This window comes from Rhyacophila brunnea, unplaced genomic scaffold (assembly GCF_057557595.1).
Source record: "Rhyacophila brunnea isolate RB1 unplaced genomic scaffold, BYU_Rbru_1.0 scaffold_2, whole genome shotgun sequence".
Lineage (NCBI taxonomy): Eukaryota > Metazoa > Arthropoda > Insecta > Trichoptera > Rhyacophilidae > Rhyacophila > Rhyacophila brunnea.
This window is the reverse complement of record NW_028232859.1, coordinates 4,259,654-4,273,595: the sequence shown is the minus strand read 5'-3', so window position 1 is coordinate 4,273,595 and position 13,942 is coordinate 4,259,654.

Genomic DNA, 13,942 nt, shown 5'->3' with positions numbered 1-13,942 from the left:
TTAAAAATGGAGAGATTGGAAAAAAACAATGCTTCGCACTTTTAACAAAGTAATTCCACCATGATATCATACGTTTTACGGCAGTTTCATATTTGGCTGACTAATTAGATTTATGAAGCGAAAAGGCCATAAGTACGCCATGATTATTTGCTTTACTATTTTAAATCTCGCTAATCCATTCATTAAGTCCTTACTATCAGAAACAGCAATCTCCTATTAAATTCACATTATTATTTATATTACAATATTATTTACTCCATTAAACTTGTGTATTTCCAAGATTGAACGTATACAATATTAATAATAAATGTCTTAAATAAAATTATATTTGATTTATTTTTGACCGATTTTATCAATGTTATTTGTAAATATATAAATTTTATATTAACAATGGAAAAATGCCAATCCCGGGACCAGAAATTGTAATCCCGAAATCCCGGGATCAGAATTTTGGCTTGGGATTGGATTCCCTAATCTGGACGATATATGGTTCCAACAATATGGTGTTACAAATGTCATATAGCTCATGACTCAATCAACTTATTGAGGTAAAAGTTCAGTATAATCTCTTATTTGATAACTCTTTATAATATACATATTTAAATTTAAAAACAATTCCTACAATTTATATCTTGGATGGTATACCTACATTTTTTAACCACTCGATTGGATTTATTAAAGTACCTGCTAAAATAGATTAATAACTTTACTAATATTAATTTCTCAGATATTTCAGGGCTTTTTTTATTATTATTTTACAGAAAAAAATTAAGTACGTATTCCTGGAATTAAACTTCTTTATATTATGACGTGTCGAATACAATTAAAACTTTAAACTATTTATACAATACGACCTATAATTAATTAGGTATTCTGCAAAATAACAATTTCACCTGTAAGTACATATCTACTTCATTTAGAAAATATTTTCTTATTTCACTATGCAAATCAATTAAAACGTTATTTCTTTAAAACACGCAAGAAAATATTTACTGCATCAAGTAAGAATATCAACATTTTTAAGTACTCAACATTAAATTTTATATAAAACAACTCATTTAGTTCATGTATCATAATACATATTATTTTCAAATATATCAATACCAAAGTGTCTGTCAATGAGTTCGACATGTTTGCTTTTCGATCAACGTTTTGTCTACCTTTTTCCATAAAAGGTACCTATTAGATGTCATTGAGGTGTCAGTATATTTCGGCATAACTTAAAAATTACTTGACCAATATTGATTAAACTTTCACAGGTGATAGCCAGCATTGTTTTTGACATATTGATCTATTGAAAAGTCCCAAAGTTACGATAAAACTTATTAACGCACTTCATCATGAGCAGGTAGATGTATGTGTAGTAGAGGATGCGTTCAGATCCAACCGTTGTCTATATAATTGATTTGGGGGAAAAATGGTCTATTTCTTCATTATAATTATCTGTATTCTGTCATGGACCATCGGTAGTTACATTATAAAGTAGCACAAGACATTTAAAACAGGAATACATAATTAATTATTATCCGAAATGGTATGTGTGATTAAAAAAAAAACCTGTTTCTAACGAGAAACTAATCACCTAATGTCTTTCTTATTTAAGAGTAATACACTAAAAACGATTCTGTAGTAAATTCATCTTAGCCGATCTAGTTGAAATAATACTGGTGTATTTTTTTTTATTATTACTTATATAACATCATAAAAAGTCTATAGATATTGCAAATTAATTACTGACTGTTTTTTTAAATCAAAAATCGAACCCAGGTTGGCGCCTAAAATAAAACCATAAAAGAACTTAAAATGATCGTGTACTATCAAAACCGCTTCGCAACTGTTATTTATATGTACACTGACTGCACTATAAAATATATACAACACACAATACAAAACCACAAGCAACTTTCATAGAACGTGCACAAAACCAAACTTAAAAAAACAACACAAACAAAACTTTGTGAAACTTACACAATGTTTATTAAAAATCATCGGATGGTTTAGTAATAAAGTGCGTATTTCAGATGTTTTCGCGGACTTTTCTTCACAACTTTTTATTACAAGTTATATGTTTCGATATGTTTAACTCGCGCAGAGAACGCCGCTCGGTCGCGGTACGTCCCGTTCGAACGAAATTTCATTCTCGACTGATACCTACTCTGAAAAGGTAAAGTTTACCTGTCGAAGCAGCGCCACGCGCGGCAGGCGGCGAAATCACCCCGCGCGGCGGTGGTGGATATACCGAATATAGTCAGTAGAGACGTTATTTGAGGTGACACAAGTTTTGTATAATACATATACATCACAAGAAAACACCTCAGATATATAATATATACCTAGGTACTACAAAAAATGTTTTTTGAAAAAAAAAATACGACGCTGGACGGGACTTAACCACTGGATTCGCGCCAATGTACTTTACCAATTAAGCTACGGCTATCATTTAATTATGACAAAGTTAACTAGTAGTTTTTACAAGGTTTGTTTTTTTATTATTTGAAATCGGTTTTTGTGTAAATCGAGTGCCCCAATTACTAACCGACGCCCGAATCACTCCAAATTTGTATAATAAATAATGATCCTATAGACCAAGCGACATAACTATTAACATTATGATTTATAAAGACTCCCAGCTCATTAAACAATAATAAAAAAACAAGTGTTACTTCACCTTATCAAGCTCCAGCATCAGAGCATGGGGCAAGCATGGGTCAAGCCGTTTCTCTCGATCCATCGCCGTGTCATGTGGGATCTGCAGCTCGTACGACTTTGTAGCATCGTTGCAAGCAGGGGCGATTATCTTTGAATAACCCAATCTATTCATCAGAAGATTTAAAAGGGGGCCTTGAAACAGTTTGAACCAGTCATATAATTATTAAATTATAACAAATATCTTCAAAATATCAGTATTTCTCACAAATTGAGTGCAAGATAATTATTAAAACATAAATTATTATTAAGTTAAAAATGAATTAAGATTATAATATAGAAGAAATGAAAATATAAATAATATTAAATTCTATAGGTTTTTTAAAAAAGGTTTTGTCGATACTTACGACAAAACTTTTTTAAAAAAACCTGTAGAATTTAATATTACTTATATTTTAATTTCTTGTAAAATGTAATTCTACCAAGTAAATGCTAACTCAATTAATTATAATATAGCATTGGTACAAACGTTATATATCCACTGTCTGATTTATGGTCCAAGGTTGGAGCTTGACAGGTGAGTAAAAGGAAGTTATGATTGAATGTTTATTTTTAAATTAAGTTTATTTGTTTATCATTATAATTATTATATAAATCACTTAACTATGAATATGCCTACATTCTGTCAATTTGAAAATCATTACAATAAATTCGAATTCATTATGCAAGGATATCGAAAGCTAATACAAATTAAATTTGAAATCTAAGTGAAAGCTTTTTGAAAGTTCGTGCATTCTCTGAAGTTGTACTCACATTATTATACATTAATTATTAATACGATAATGTATTTCATGGTCACATTCAACGTGTGCCTTATGTAAATATGTGATTGTATATTTATATAATAATATATTGAAGAACTTCATCAAACTAAAAATGTTAAATATAGGTACCATGTAAAAAAAAAAAAAATGACCTGGAGCGCATCTAAACAATATTTTATTATAATATATTACTTATTTTTAGTTGTGCGGCGATAGTTGCTTTCAGTGATTTCACATGTTTCTGACCTAGGATTCGTCAAGAATAATTTCAAACATCATTTGGATTGTTATTTTAACATATATATTAAGAGCGTACATAAGTGAAACGGCAAATAATTTTCAACAGTATGTGGAACGAAATTTCGTAGTCGTCGCCAATCGGAGACTGGCTGTCGACGTGTGAGCACGTCAATTTGTTTTGTGGTGGCGTCGGAGGAATATATTCTTAAATCGTGTGAAGATGACTAAAAAACATTCCGCGTGTACTTGAAAAAGAAAACATGCCAATGAATATACTATTATTATTACGAACTTAAAAATAAATATAACATTAAAAGGACGCATGCTGAATTTTTATGACAAATTATATTTCGTTCGGCTCGCGTCATTTGCACAATCCGCGCATCGCCTAGTCACGATCTTTTTAGACCATGCCTCAGCTGAAGTATAGCCTTAATTTATAACACATTCTTACATATTTAACAAATTAAAGTTTTTTAATTAATACATATTCAAAAACATTAAAAGCGGAAATAAATATGTATTCAATTCAGAAGTAAGTTTTTAAAAAACAGCTATAAAATGTGCGTTTGTTGAGAATCCGACATTTACTAGTGCGTCGTATTTTATGGTTATTTCTATCATTAAAATGTAGTTCAATTTCAATTTATTTTGTAACATACGGTTGACATTGCAAATTATAAGTTTAAGACGTTTCCAATATGACATGAAACATTAGGTATTATAAAGAAAAAAAGTTAAAAAAAAAAACGATAAAAATGAAAATATAAAAAGAGAACATAATAATATAAACATACAAAAGCAGTGAAAATACAATTTATACATCAGAATTCTATAAAAGTTCAAAGAAGTGCACCGAGTTTGCTAAGGAGACCCTGTTTTAAGAATTTATAAAATAGCGTCCACCCAAACTCACCTCACGCAAGTGGAATATATCAAACACCCGAAGGAATTTAGATAGTTAAGTACAAGTTCTTTCAAAGTTCGTTCATAAGTACAAATTTTCAGAATAATTCATAATATTATTCTACTTAGGTAACATTTAATTAAAAAAAACCATCGATTTTTCTAAAAAAATAAATGTACCTATATAAATTTAAATCTTTTAATCTAAGTACCTATATCAAATCGAGCTTCTATGGTAATAATACTAAAAACCTACATTTTAAATAAGTATTAAAATAACCATTATTTAATACAATGCAGGTTACCACGCAGATTTGTAAAATTAGCTTTAAATTTAAAAAACATTTTTAATGTTTTTGGATACTTATTAATAATTAAAACACAAAATCTAAATTATCAGAAACATGTATTAAATTCCATCGTTTGTATTATGTCACATCCACAGAGTAGTAGGTACGAGTATAATAGCACTCCTCCATACATTAGGTAGGTAGACGTTGAATAATCATTGAATATTATAATTCAGTAATAGTACGTAATCCAATACAATCATATTTAAATATTATAAATATAACATTTTATTCTCATGTCAGCTGAACGAACTGTAGTGCGGACTTATCTTTAACGTAACTGTATGTTCAACTCCGGCTGCATGCTGCTTCAGTTCAGATCGTCTGACTCGAATCTCGACTCTTGACTCCTGCGGTCGTACTACGGTCCAGTGTTGCCAACCATAGGGTGTGTAATATAATAATAATTATCAATTATCACAGCCCATTAGGACCAATTATTTTTGTGAGCAATATTTTATCTCTATTTTTTCCAAAATGTGTATCCAGAGAATATATTCCTCAGTTCTTCTTCTACATAGTCAGGATGCAAAACAATAATTTTGAAAGAACCGTCATCTCTGGACATATATAAACCTTCGGGAAAGACAATGTTCCGACCATGAAAGAATGCCATGGAGTTCTAAATATTTTCAGATATGCGGACATAGGGAGATAAAATGTTTCAGTATGTATATTCTTAAAATATTTTTTTTGCAATTTTAGCCGTATTACGTCGTCAGTCCATATGCAATGTGTTAAAAGAAGAAGTAAATTGATTAAAGTTTGTTGTTCGGTTCTTTCTGCTACCTGTAATTAATCTTTTATGCACCTCTATGTCGAAATAGAGTTCATATTAGTTTAATAATTGTATTGATTCTTTTTTAATAAAATGAAATTTAAATTGTTTTTTTTTTTGCATTTTTTGTAATGAACATCTGTGTTAACAATTTTTATCTATTATAATTATTTCATCATTATATTGACATATCGAATTTTTAAGAAGTATTGAAAAAATACGTGGTAGTGGTCCGCGGGATTCAAGATTTTGAGTTTAGTGGTCCGCGAGGTCCAAAAGGTTGGGGACCGCTGACTTTAGAGAGATATGACTAGGACTTAGGTCCTAGGACACGTAAAAGGAGTCGCGATGCTCAACAGTGTGAGTTACGGAAACGAATATATTCTTAGATTGTATTAAGACTCTATGTTTATTTTTTAATTAGGGTCGTTGTAAATCTTGGGCGAACGAACACGATCACTAGTTTCGAAAGGATGTGTCTACGAAACGGAGTTAAGTCCACTTCATTATAAAGTACCGGCATCTTTTTACCGGCAAGTTTTTTTCTTAAATCATAAGGGGGCCTCCAAACTAGTCATCGCTTTAGACCTCCGTGTACCTAAAGCCACCCCTGTGTGGAAGTAGATTTCGTAGAATTTCTTTAATCCCTCAGTAGACGATAATAATATGTATGCTCCTCACAATTTTTAATACAATTTGATACTAAAATGGGAAAAGGCACGGCATTTTTAAGTCTGCATAAGGGCGGCACTTTGCCTAGGGACATCACTGCAGATATCTTTATTTGAAATACGACTAAGATGTTTTTTAATAATGTGGTCCTCTTTTCCCTCAAGATTATACTATACAGTGTTTCAAACATTAATAAAACCCAACTTTCACTTGTGGCTTAATTTTTTTCTTGCGATTTCTGGATCCATCTAAGGCGCGAGGTCCGATTGGGACCGACCAGTCCGGGCTACGGCACAACTGACGATTTTATTTTGATAAAATAAATAATAATCAAAATATCTAAATAAAAGATATTTCATTCGATTTCACAGTAGTGACAACACTATTATTTATCTAGTCACTGCGTTTGTTGTCTGACTCGAAGTGTTGAAATGTACTGCACAGGGAATGTGACAACTGGACGCCGGGACAATTGGACGCCGTACTCTCGTATACACGTATACAGAAGGTAGACGACGAATTTTAATCAGTTTCTATTTACTACTTAGTAGTTTGAATTCATTTTACTCTTAACATAATATTTTTTTTATTGCGGATAGAGAATTACCATTAATAAAATAATTTATATAAAATAAAAAACTCTTTTTTCGTTGGATGTTAAGGTTATACCTCAGCTGAGGCACGGTCCAAAAATATCGTGACTAAGCGATGCGCGGATTGTGCAAATGACGCGAGCCGAACGAAATATAATTTGTCATACAAATTCAACATGCGTTCTTTTTATGTTATGTTTATTATTATATTCGTAATAATAATAGTATATTCATTGACATGTTTTCTTTTTCAAGTACATGCGGAACGTTTTTTAGTCATCTTTACACGATTTAAGAATATATTCCTCCGACGCCATCACAAAATAAATTGACGTGCAAACAGGTCGACTATCGCTCTCCGAATGGTAACGCGGCCGAAATTTCGTTCCACATACAGTTGAGAATTATTTGCCGTTTCACTTATGTACGCTCTTAAACATATTATGCACGATTGAATCATTATTTACGTGTACATATTTAAATTCTAAATTCTCATCAATAATTTAAATATTATACCTAAATAAGTACGTGACGTCTATTTATTTTCGATTTGCGTGGCGCCCAGTTGTCCCGGCGCCAAATCGTCCTAGACCATACTGTATAATATTATTATTCTACAGCCTGTTGCCAATAATCTTCTCTGCACACAGAAACCCTCCACCTTGCTTTTGCTTTTGCTTTGTGGGGCGAGGGCAGTCGCGGGTCGAATCCCAAACCTGTTTATTGGATACCTTGATTATTTTATTTCCGCCTAACTTAGCGCTCGTAATACTAAAATAAACCAATGCATATTCTATTCTTCTTCTAAGGCAATGCATTACTAACAAGTAATCACTCAGAAGCCGTTACTTGAATAGTTATCTACATAATATTATGTTGGTTGATGTTTTACGAAAGTGCTTCTCAAATTATTAATATAATACATAATTATTATAACTGATGGTAACTAAAAATTAGGTATTTTCTTCGGGCACCCAGAAGTTATTTTTTTTATTTAAGAGCTGTATGAGCAATGAACATGTCATGTTGGAAAATGACTGTTTTATACGAAATTCCATATAAGAGCATACATAGTGAACCGGCAAATAATTGCAATTCATATCACAAATATACATACACCAAACGAAGACAATAAATACTCTAATGATGCAATAAACTATGATCGTTTGGAAAGATTAAACTATAGTGCCTATGTCCTTTAAAAATAACTATATTTTAATTTAATCATAAAATCTTCAGCGTTTTTCGAAATGCTTGTTTACACTAAATAATAACACACGGCATATTTTAAATCCTCTTGTTGTAAAGATATGAAAACGGTAAGCATATATTTTTTATTCATCCTATTTCTTTATGTCATATAGAATTTATATCATATAGAATGAATATATTATTATTATTACTAATATAACAATAAACATAACACTAAATAGACGCATGTTGAATTTTTATGACAAATTATGTTCCGTGCGGCACGCGTCAATAGCACAATCGGCGCGTCGTATAGTTACGATCTTTTTAGATAATGCTTCAGCTGTGGTATAGTCTTAATCATGGCCCCCACATCTTGAAGCGCCCCCCCTACCTATCACCAAGGTTAAAGGCAGTGTGTCGCACTACAGTAGCGTTTTCCAAATGGCGTTCACGGTCAAATTAAGGGTATTTAGTGTATTTTTAATACTTACATCCACTCTAATTATGGATTTAATTACCAAGTAATGACACAATTCAAAATTACATCGGACTATCAGATATTTCTGGCGATCCATTATATATTCTGTTTTTTAAATTCTATTTTATTGTTTAATTTGTACTTTTTGAATCATTGTTGTTTTTTTTTAATTTAATTTCTTTTGTATAAAACTATTTTTGCTTTCTTTTTTTCCTCCATTTTGTTTTTTCTGATTTTCCGAACTGATTACTTGTAATTTTTATTCTAAATGTCATGTTGTGAACGACCTGAATTAATAATTTGTTATGTACTCAACGTGTCTTTTTCAAATAAATAAATAAAAAATAATCATTATTGAAGGAAAATAGCACCGCAGGCGACTTTTTTTACTATTAGAGCAAATTTTTGATGTGTGTTTATCTCACTTATTTGGTTGACTCGCCATGCCGGGGCCCCCATGAGCCCGGGCCCCCAGGCTAGAGCCCTATCAGCCCCCCCTCTTGTGGGGGCCATGGTCATGCTTAGGGGCCCTTTTAATTAATTTTGTAATTAACTTGTTATTTGCATTTGAAAAGCAATTAGCAAAAACACAATTTTGTGCGGCCCGTAAACAAATTGTATATGAATATGTAGCTACCTACTCTATTAAAAAAGTCGCGTAAAATTACGAAGCAAGCAATTTTAGACATATTATTTTGATAATTTACATTTTAATTAAAAATATTAAAAAGATTTTTTTAATTAAACTCAAAGATTACCTACGATTAAAAAAAAAAGTTATAAAACATAAAATCTTAAGGATCCCTTCTTCATCATCACCGTCAGAAGGAATCGATCCACTGCTGAATGAAGGCCTCTCCATGCTCCTTCCACGCTTTTCGGTCCTTAGTTCTTCGCTGCCACTATATCCATCGAAGTTTATGTCTCCGTTTATCCAGCGGGTTTTAGGGAGTCCATGTGAACGTTTAGCGGCTCTTGCATACCACTCAATGACGGCATTTGTCCAGCAGTTGCCCACTCGCCCAGCGACATGTCCTACATATTATTTTATGGCCATGTTAATAATGAATTACCATTATTTTGCTTACTAAGTTTTCTCTAATGGACAGAAAAGATTTTTGACTAATAATTTATAGTTTTAATGTTTTTTATATTTATTTAAAAAAACATCGATTTTTATAAAAAAAAATGAAGATATAAAAGTAATATGTAACTTGAAATCATATTTATTTATATTTATGATCTTGATCTTCAATTGTGAGCATACCGAAATTATAAAACTTAATAAACTAAATTTATATAATAAACATGACCCATAAAATAGTAAGTATGTAATATTCAATTTTTTTTAATTCTAAGATTACCTGACTTTATATAAAAAATATTTTTCTTTTGAATGTTTTTTGATACGTACCTATCTATTAATTAAAATGGTAAAAGATAAGTAAAGGATTCACCTTAAAAAATAAGTTGTGGACCGAAACTTCCAGCCTCCAGATGAAAAGTAGAATTTTTGAGACCACAAAGGGAAAAAAATCTAATAACCAAGTACTTAGTGAGTACAATACATACCATCGCAATTTACACAAGTCATTATGGTTATAATACCGAAAATCAATTTGAAATAAATAAAAAGAGCTTCAAGACACATTTTTATTTTCTTGTACAATTAATTATTGCGGTTTATAATAGTACATACTACTAGGGGCATCTAGTGACAAAATGCAAAAGTTTTAGTTTAATATATTATATTGATCATATTATTATTTATTTTAAAGTTTTTTTTACAGAGTCAATACATTAAAAACATTAAAATGGAAAAACAACGATAAACTAACATGTTTATTTACTTTAAAATATAAATTATTTTAAATGTATAAACTTGCATTTTTCGTATTCTGCCGCTAGAGGCCTCTAATTAATAATTATTAATAATCTGTAATAATATTATGTCCTTTCTATTCTAAAACGATTGTAAAAAATGAAATCCTCCTATATTATTCCACCAAGGAGCGCGAACATGATACTTATATCAACCATGTTCGATCCTAAGAAGATCATAAATGGCCCCCACAAAGACAAGTGTGGGTTATTTTAACAGATTTTCGTTTTTTTACGAGAAATGGATGTTAACACTTGCTCAACATATTAGTTCCATACTCTGATTCCAAACACACGTTGAAAAAACATGTGAATTTTTCAAGCCCGAGATTCGAACCCAGGTCCAATGACATTAAAAGCCGACATGTTACCGCTCGGCTATCGTAACCCAATTATACTCGTATTTACTTCGATATTTAAAATATGTTTAATTATTTATGCCACTGTAAAAAAAATATTATTATACATAGGTACTAACAAATTTGTTTGAAAAAGAAAATATTATATATTTTATTATGTTGACTGACGACATCTAGTGGCGAATAGACATATTAGTAATCACAAAACTTTTTTAATAAATACACAGACACCGCTCTATTACATTGGCCTAATTAGTAAAATATTTTTTTTTTGTGTAGAATTATTATAGTAGAATAATAATGTACTTTTTGATTGCAATAAAGAATAAAATATTATTGCTTCTTCTTTGATGGCATTGCAGTTCAAATCAACATCCGACCCCTGGAATCTCGCCTCCATGACACTGTCTTCTACTTAATCGATGATTATTGCTTGGTGCAGTATACGTATATTCATTTCATTGTATAGATATCTTATTATTCTTGTCATGGGCTGTCAAAAATATAATTATATATGTGATGACTTATTAATGTCCTACCATATCTTCTTAATTCCGCGCAGTTTCAGCAGGCAGATCCTGTGAATGGCTATCGACTCTTCTAGGGCCGTCCTTATGCGAAATCCAACTCTCGACTCCCCAACAAAATCCTCCATCCTAATCAAATACACAGATGCGTAGTTTCAATATTAAAAAAATCCTCAAATGTTTTTACATAATTCGTGTTGTGTTCCTATTTTGTTAACAGTGACGTCTTATGAAGACAGACAGGTCATCCATTGCATTGGGGCGCAAAATTAAGGGAGACATGTGAAATTTATACAATTTGTTAGAGTAGATTCCGTGTAGACTAAATTTATCAGCCTGTGGTGCTGGCAACTAGTGCACCATCCAATCTTTAGTAGATTATTAGATCAGATTTTAATTGAATATAAAATATTTATATTAATATAAATAAAAAGGATTTCAAGTTATACACATTTATATTTTTTATAAAAATCGATGTTTTTTAAAATAGATATAAAAAATATTAAAACTATGAATTTGTCAAAAATCGCTTAGGTGATGCTTAGAAAACTTAATAAACTAAATTTTAATAATAAATATGACCATAAAATACATTTAATAATAGGGTGCGGATCGATAGAACAAATTCACATTTTATTACATTTTTTACAATTGTAAGTTTGTCTTTGACTTAAAATAAAAAATATTTTTATTTTTAATGTTTTCAGATACATATTTATTCATTAATACAGTTGAAATTGTAAATTATCAAAAAAATGTCTCAAATTGCAAGCTTCGTATTTTTCCGCTAGGTGCCTCTTTAAAAAAGGCTCAGTGAAGACTTCGCCTTAGATTCTTCTTCTTATTGTGCCATCCCCTAGCGGAAGTCAGCCAACCATCAAGGTGATCTTATCTTTGTCGTCTGCTACCCGGAACAGTTCAGTGGAGCTGCACTTGTACCAATCACGGAGGTTCTTAAGCCACGAAATGCGGCGCCGTCCTCTGCTACGCTTACCAGTGATCTTTCCTTGAATGACAAGTTGGGGAATGGTGTACTTTTGTCCTCTCATAATGTGGCCGAGGTACTGTAGTTTCCTGGTTTTGATACTACGTAGAACTTCTCGGTCCTCTCTTAAAGATAGCCACGAATAAATAAGGAAAGAACTTATATAGACATTGAGACAATAAAAGCTCAGGGCGGCTATTTGCGACTGCATAAGGGCGGTACTTTGCCTAGGGACGTCAATAGTGTTAAGTATTATGGATGGTATTATAGTTAGTAATGAAAATGCTCATGGGTTGAAAAGATGGGCAACGCAATTTAGTTTAGTTAATATACCACCTTAATTGTGTATGGAATAATAATATTTACTATGAAATGACTAAAACAGGCGTTTCGTGCTTGGCGCATGTCTTTTTTTGAAAATCTGCACACGGATTGTCTGGCCACCCTCTTGCAATGCACATTTTGAATGTACGGAAGGCGTGGGTCTATGATTTCTTCATTACACTTGTGACTAATGGGTGGTAAGCCCTAATTTTCTGATAAAAACAAACCAGTTTACTACAACCAATTATTGTCTATGATTCTAGGTGAGATGTCACGATACACAACTATAGGGATGATACTTAGTCTTGTTAAAGTATAAGTATAATGCAGAATGGTTTTTTGAAACAACCTACTTCAGTTATTTATTATTTATATAGACAAGTGTATGCACCATTTTTTTCATCAATAATCCTACTAGAATACGATGCATACATTTTTCCATAAAAATAATAAATAATGTCAGTAAGTTAGAAAAGTTCTGCATTGACTTATTAAGTTCTATACGGGGGTCATCTTGTTCAATTTATGCCTCATTATTAGTAATTTAGGTCTTTAATCATCTAACTACCCACCTCCATGATTGATTGCCATTTCACTGCTATAACCTGTACAAAACCTTGACGTGCACTAGAAATACACCTATTAAAATTCACCCTGGCATTGTTGTTGGGGACGTGTAGAAAGAATATTGTTTTTTAACCACCCTTTCTGTATTTTAAATAAATGTATTAAACTGTGTTAAACTGGTTTTTGAGTATTTTTGTTTTAATAGTAAACTTTTGATACATATTATGAACCTTGGACAGTCTGCCAATTATTGGTAATTTTTGTAATTATGGTATGAAACCAACATCTTTCAAAAATTTCTTTAGTTATGAGCTTTAATCTATTAAAGACAGATTTGAAAGGAGAAAAATATGGACCAACAGCCAGATTAAATTTTGTGGTAAATTTGACAAGGGTCTGAAACTGCTACAACCTTTTTATTATAAAATTATGTTTAATATCAATATATTTTTAAAAAGATAAAAAATAAAACATATTATTTACTACGGACAAGCGGCGGTTATTGCTTGGAATGCTTTCTTCTACGAGTGGAATCATATAGTTTTTATGTCATGTTTTGTGATTTACTATTAGATACAATTATAATTAAATGTATGAAAAATTTTGATGTCGATGGAC